Below are 7,228 nucleotides of genomic sequence, written 5' to 3'. Positions count from 1 at the left end.
ATTCATTGATCATCTTAATGAAGAACTCATTGTCAGTCTTTCAATCATGGAATATGACACAGTCCTTCATTTAGGTAGGTCTTCATTAATTTCACTTAATAATGTTACATGGTTTTCTGTGAGGAAGTTTTAAAACATTTGATTTTTTTCCTAGCTTATTTGGTGAATGTAAGTTCTAACATAATTACATCATTTTTTAAAATTACATTTTTATACTGGCCTTGTCTATAATGCCCTTGTTAAATTAACTTAATTTCATTTAATAGATTTGTTTGTAGCAAATCTTGTGTCAAATTAAAAAAAAATTCCCTTTGTGAAAGTTGATGATACCTAAACAAAATTGTTATTGTCAGACAAAATAAGATCCAGGTAGTTATGCAGAGGAGAGCTCTTCATAAGACTTTTTACAAGGACTCCAGAAAAGCCCAAAAGAGACTTCTTCAAGTTGTAAAAGCACTTGATGCTTTGTCTTTCATATCTGCACAGATTTCTATAACAATGTTTAATATTCTCTAAGGCAGCAACAATTCAGACTAGATGCTCTGGGCAGAATATTTGCCAACAAGGACACCTCCACCAATAAGCTCATGCCAACTATTCCCTTGAGTCTGCAAGGCTAATGGATTTTGTATCTGAAGTCAGCTTTTTCCCTGCTATGGCCAAAAGAACTCAGAAATAACAATGTAAAGAAGGAAAAATTTATTTGGGGCTCATGGTTTCAGAAGTCTAAGTCTGTGGATGGGTGACTTCATTGTTTGGACCATAGTGAGGCAAAACACTATGGCAGAAGGGTGCAGAGGAGGAAAGTAGCTTAGGCTATGGCAACAAAGAAGCAGAAAAGAGAGCTCAGCTCCCAGAGACAAAACATAAACCACAAAGGTGTGCCCCCAGTGACCTATCTCCTCTAGCCACACCCTACTGGCCTGTAGTTACCACCCAGTTAATCCCTATCAGTGGATTAACCTACTGATAACAGTTCTCAGAACCTGATCATTTCAGTTCTCAACTTTCTTGAATCATCCTACACATGAGTTTTGGGGAACCCTCATATCTAAACCATAAGAGTATCGAAATAACTTGTGTAAATTTCTCCCTTTGTTTGCCCTTAAAATCTTCCCCTTGCTTTAACCTCCTTGAATATGCCTGTAGTTAAACATGACCATGTGTATTCCCATCACAATGCAGTGCTCCACTGTTTCCAATATCATGAACCTTTGGAAAACCTCTCTGATTGCTATTTAGATTTATACTTTAAATATGTCATGTTAAGGGTTTAATTATGAAAGATTCTTAAACTTCATGTCTTTTTACAGAAGTGAAAGTAAGATTTATTCATTTCTACTTTTACTGGCAAGTTAAAGAATTGATTTGCAGCTGTTAGACTAACTTAAGATTCCTGAAATAAGCCCCAGTTGGTCTTATAAACTGCTGAATATTGTTGAACAGTAACATTCACATTTTTGTATCCTTTTGTTTATGAAGAATATTATCCAGAACTGTTTCTTTTTAAAATTATCATTTAGGTATTGTATTACAGATTGGCCTCATAAAAATGTTAGAAAGTGTTCCTTTATTCTTTGGTAAAAACTGTGAAATATTTGTTTTCTGTCTTCATAAAATATTTGGTAGAGGGGCCGGGGTTGTGGCTCAGCAGTAGAGCGTTTGCCTAGCTTGTGCAAGGCCCTGTCCTCAGCACCACATAAAAATAAATAAACAAAATAAAGGTATTATGTACAACTAAAAAATAAATATTAAAAAAAATATTTGGTAGAATCCAGGCCTAGAGTTGCCTTTGTACATTTTTATCAAGGATTTGATTGTATTATTTCTAATGCATTCATACTTATCTTCTTAATTTGTCCTTTTAGTAAGTTTTGTCATTTGTGAGAAATATAATGTTTATATTTTAACATTCAGAAGAGCAATTCTTTGTACCTTTTCTGGTGTATTCATGATCAGCCTTATTGAGGGTGAATCATTTTGATTTTTTTCCTTACACCAATTTCTCACTTTATTGACTTTTTCTATTAGATGTTGTTCTTAAGTTGTTTATGCTCCTTTTAATATACATATTCTTTTTTATCTTGTTTGTATTTAATTTGCTTTTCTATTCATAACCTCTTGATTTTTAGGGCTTTTTTCCTCTGTATATTTGTCTTCAAAAGTATGGATGTAGAATCTTTTTGTTTTTAATCATTCAATTAAATTATTTTGTAGATTCTTTTTTGATTAGTGAACTACTTAAAAATAAATTTTTAGTTAATAGTCAAATATTTTGAGGTACTTCTATTTTCTTTTTAAATATTCCTTGGGATTTGTGTATTTTTTGGCTTTGATCTTCAGCTTCCTTCCACTGAATTCTGAAATCATATTTTTCATTGCTTTGTTGCCAAATTGAAGTATTTCATGGTGTGGTTCTTTCTGTGTGGTTGTTTAAATTTAATCAGCTTTAAAAATTAAATTATTTAAATGTTCTGTTATTCAGCCCTCTTTTTAATATCAGTAGCTGACGAAAGTAAATACAAACCTTGTATGATGATTAGAGATTCTTGTTTCTCTTTTTAGTTCTGACAATTTTGACACATTAAACACACTTGAGCCTATTTTTTAAAATATTACAAATTTAGAATGATTACATCTTCCTAGTAAATTAAAAGATACCTCTCTTTATTTCTAGAAATAATTCTTGTCTTAGCGTCTACTTTATCTGATATCGATATGATACGGTTATACTGGCTTTCTTTTGGTCAGTGTTTATATAGTTTTTCTTTTCTATTCTTCACTTTCAGACTTTCCAGATCCTTGTTTTTGAAGAGTATTTCTTTTAGCAGCACATATGGAAGTTATCTTTAGTGTCTGTGAGTGGTTACATCAGAATTCCATGTATCTTGCTATATAAGGTTCAAGATAAATAATTAATTTTCTACTACTCATACAAATGTTGAAAAACAGACTTGGGTCTCACTTTTCCCCTTAAAAATAACTGATATTGAAATGTAATTTTAGTCCATATTCCTCTCTTTCAATTTGGAGAAATGTAGCTATTTGATGTCATAGCCATAAAATTTGCATTAATATAGTGATCTTGACTCTGATTTTATTGAGCTTTTTGCTGAACTATCTGAGCTTCTTGTGTTTTTATTCATAGCTAAACATGAATGCTCACAAGCTTTACATTGTATTGGCTAACTGGAGCTCACAAAACACAGCTTATATGGTGCAAACTCCAAATTTATCATCAAAATGCTGATACATTTATTAAAGCCCAGTGTTTTCACGTTTGTTAAATTTATAATTGCATAAAGAAAAAAATCCAAACATTTTAAAATGCAAACCACATTAGAAAAGGCATTAAATAGAAGAGAGACATCTATTTTAGAAACCTAAATGTTGCTCTAAATGGTTCTCTACACAACAAAAATAAAGAAAGGATAAATTATGACAAACCAGGAGTGATGTACTTATTAGAAAGCAAGTGAAATTCCAAGATCGTATACTACATGTGTTAGTCATATTTCCATCACTGTGACAAAAATAACTGGCAAGAACAAATTAGGAGAGAAAAAATTTATGTTGGACTCAAGATTTCTGAGGTTCAGTACATGGGTGGACAACTCCATTGCTCTGAGCCCAAGATAGCATAGCAGAAAGAAGGGCATGGCGGGGCAAATTTTTTCAGTTCATGGCAGTCAGGAAGCAGATAGAGAGTAAGCAGATTGGTAGTAGATACACAATACCCAGGGGAATGCTCGACCTACACACTACCTGCCTTCAGTTATCCTCAATACAGTTCTCCTTTCAAATTACTAATCCATCAAATGGATTAATTCATTGGCTAGGTTAAAGCTCTCATAGTCTGATCGATTCAGCTGTAAACATTCCATATGAACTTTCTGGGTGGACATATCCAAACAATAACACTGCAGGAACCAGTGAGCTCAAATAGCCAAAAAGCTCAAATAGCCAAGCACTGGACCAGGGGGAAGTTGGGACTCAACCTGATATTCCTACATGAAATCAAGCATGTAAACCACTGCAATCTTAGTGAGGAAGTTGTTTCCCAGCAAAGGAAAGGTGTGAAAAGTATTTTGTTCTGGCTTCTGGGAGAAAAAAATAATAACAGCAATAAAACCAACAAGAAAAAATAGAAGGAAGAGGGGAACAACACGTGCCTATTGTGGAAATAGGAGACCATGGGACTGCCTTTAAGTTTACAAATCAACCTTACATTCCTGCTTGGTCAGAAAAACAAATTCAAAATAGCAATAACAACAACAAAAATTAGATTAATGTAAACCCAGGCTGAAAAACCAAACACAAATAGAAAATAAAAATCAAGTGCCCACTGGAGAAGAACACTCCCAAATATATCCTGTAGGATCAGTTGGATAGATAAATACACAATTATGCAACCCAAATAAATAAGACACTAAGAGAAGATAATCATTGGGAAAATAATTTGGACCCATCAGGACTTTAGATGTCAAACTCTGCAGATATCTATATAAAATAAGCATACAGGCTTTATTATACATTACAAAAACAAAATTATATGTATAAAATGATAAAATAAAAAGTCTGTAAGGAATACAAAACTATTAAAATTATAAGGCAGATTTAACAAATAAACCAAATACAATTTTTAGAAAATAAATGTCTTCATTAAGAATAAATTCTTATACATGTCTTAAATAAATGAGACAGCAGGAGGGAAAATGGGCAAACTGACGAAAATAAATGTAGCACAGGAAAGCTAGTAGTAGAAAATATGCAAGTTTAAGACATACTGAGGACAGAGTGAGAAGTCATAATGATAGTTCATAAATATTCCAAAATGAGAAAATAAATAGAACTAGGGAGAGGCACAAATTTTTCTAAACTTATTAAAATACATAGAAGCCATAGATAAAAACAAAACCATACAACACATCCTATATAGGAGAAAACAATGTTTAAACATATACTTAGACATATTGAGTATACCTGAAAATATTAGAAGAGAGAAGGAGGGCGAAGCATAGAAGGGGAGAAAGAAAGAGGCAGACAGATTCCTAAAAGACAACAAAAAAGAAAGTTATATTACCTTAAAAAAGAGAAAAGATAGAAAATTTCTTGAAATAGCAACAATGCAAGTCAGAAGTTCACGAAAAACTGTTTAAATTACTGAGAGATAATAAATGCCAATGTAGAATTACAGTCCTAGCAAAACTGATTTTCAACAATAAGAACTCAAGACAATTTTCAGATTGAAAAACAAGGCCCCAGACAAAACAAAAACAGAGGGTATTCACTTCAGCTGACACATGCCAAGGAAATCAAAACAGAAATAAAGAAGAAATATAAAACACTCAAAGAAAAAGTTTCAACAGGCAAAAATACTGAGAAAAAAATGGTAAAAACAAAAATTAAATTTTTTTTTGCACAAAATATACAATAATGTTAGGGTCTAACTTATGGTGTTATTAAAATGAGAAATTTAAAAATAATGAACATAAATGGCATGTATGTGCAGAATTATAGGTGTTTACATTCCATAATGCCCTTAATCTTAAAGTTGGATTCTGATTAATGTTGGACTTAAAATTTTATTTTTTATTTTTATTTTTTTGTGTGTGATTTGGAGAAGCAATTTTAATTTTCATTTTGTGTCTGGTCACATAATACAATAAAATTAAAGTCATTTAATTAAACAAAAGTCTTTATACAAATTAGTGATATCTAAACACAATTTGATTTGGAAAATGAAATAAAATGGAATCATATGTATACAGTTGTATTCATAAGATAAGTGTGCTAAATGAAAAGCTGTATAATAATGAGAAACATTCACGGGTCAAATCCAGGTACAAAGGAAGACACTCCTCTGAATTCCCATGTTTCATCCAGCATCAAAAACCACCAATCTTTTGGTTCTTTTTTTTTGTACATTATTCTGTATCCACGTTCTCTGCATCTGATTGGATCCCTGGGTTTTATTTCATTTTCTGTGTGACATTCTCACAGATATAGATCATTGGCTGCTGCTTTGGGGGTTGAACGACCTTTTGAGTGTCCATTCCTATACACCACACAGACTTTTCCCCGCGTTTCCAAACAGACTGGACTTAAAATTTTAATGGAAAAACATTTTTAAAGTAGAAATTGTTCAAATCTTTACAGGAAACATTGACAAATAAGGAAGAAGAGAAGAAAGGAAGAAGAAAAACAGTATAACAGGGTAGAATCAGTATACACACTGATAGATGAAGAAGTGAGTGCAAACATATAATTAATCTTTACCACTGCAAACAAACCCAGAAAAACCTTTTTGTAAAGAACTGGAAAGTAAGTAGTTCTGTAGGCTATTAGTTTCTATCCAGTCACTCAACTGTGCTGTTCAGCACGAAAACATCTATACACAATATGTAAATGAATGGCTATCTTCCAAAAAGACTTTGTTTACAAAAATAAGCAATAGTCTAGATTTGCACAGTATGGCAATATTTACTGATTTTTGGCCTAAACTTATAATTAAAAAATAAAGTAGTTAAGAGTGGGAATAAGGAAAGAGTGTTCTCTTTTACCCCTTACACTAAATATCCCACTAAATGTCCCAGCTAGTGCAGTAAGACAAGAAAAGGAAATAAAAGTGTTAAGGTATGATTCTAACATTCCAAATAAAACTCCATGTCTTTTTGAAAAAAAAAAAAGACAAAGGATTTATTCTGGCCAGCGCCAAGAGAGCAGAAGGCAGGCAGTTCTGTAGCCCAAGACAATGAATGCAGGTGGAGGGATCATTTAAACAGAAAAACAACAAAGTGGGGCAGATGGGAGAGGCAAGAAGAGTCATAAGTACATTCTCAGAAATCTTCACCTCTTGTACCCACTCAGGAAGTAAGTCAGCACAAGCTCCATAGTTTAAAGATTGTGTTGGGGTGTGAGTGGGTAGAGATGTCAGCTTCTATTAGAGTGGGCTCTTACAGGAAGGGGAGCCAACTGCCCACTCAGGGTGAGATATCTTGAGCAGAATGGGGTCAGTCTGACTTAAACTCTCAAATCAGCCCATAACAAAAGGCATATAGATTTTGAAGAAGGGAATTAAATTGTTTTTATTGATAGGATTTATTCCTTTTTGTTTTTCAGCAGTACAGATTTAGCATTCCTAAGAGGAAAAAATTGAAATCCAGAATGTTCCAAAATATGAAACATTTTGAGCACAGACATGACACCACAAGTGGAAAAATTCTAC

General features: G+C 32.8%; 1 pseudogene; it reads right to left on the bottom strand.

Annotated features, from left to right (window-relative positions):
• Positions 1–5,878: 5,878 nt before the first annotated feature.
• Positions 5,879–6,056, bottom strand: LOC143388264 (DNA-directed RNA polymerases I, II, and III subunit RPABC4 pseudogene; annotated as a pseudogene).
• Positions 6,057–7,228: the final 1,172 nt, after the last annotated feature.

This window comes from Callospermophilus lateralis, unplaced genomic scaffold, assembly GCF_048772815.1.
Source record: "Callospermophilus lateralis isolate mCalLat2 unplaced genomic scaffold, mCalLat2.hap1 Scaffold_221, whole genome shotgun sequence".
NCBI lineage: Eukaryota > Metazoa > Chordata > Mammalia > Rodentia > Sciuridae > Callospermophilus > Callospermophilus lateralis.
The sequence above is the reverse complement of the archived record's forward strand: the minus strand, read 5'-3'. Positions and strand labels throughout refer to the sequence as shown.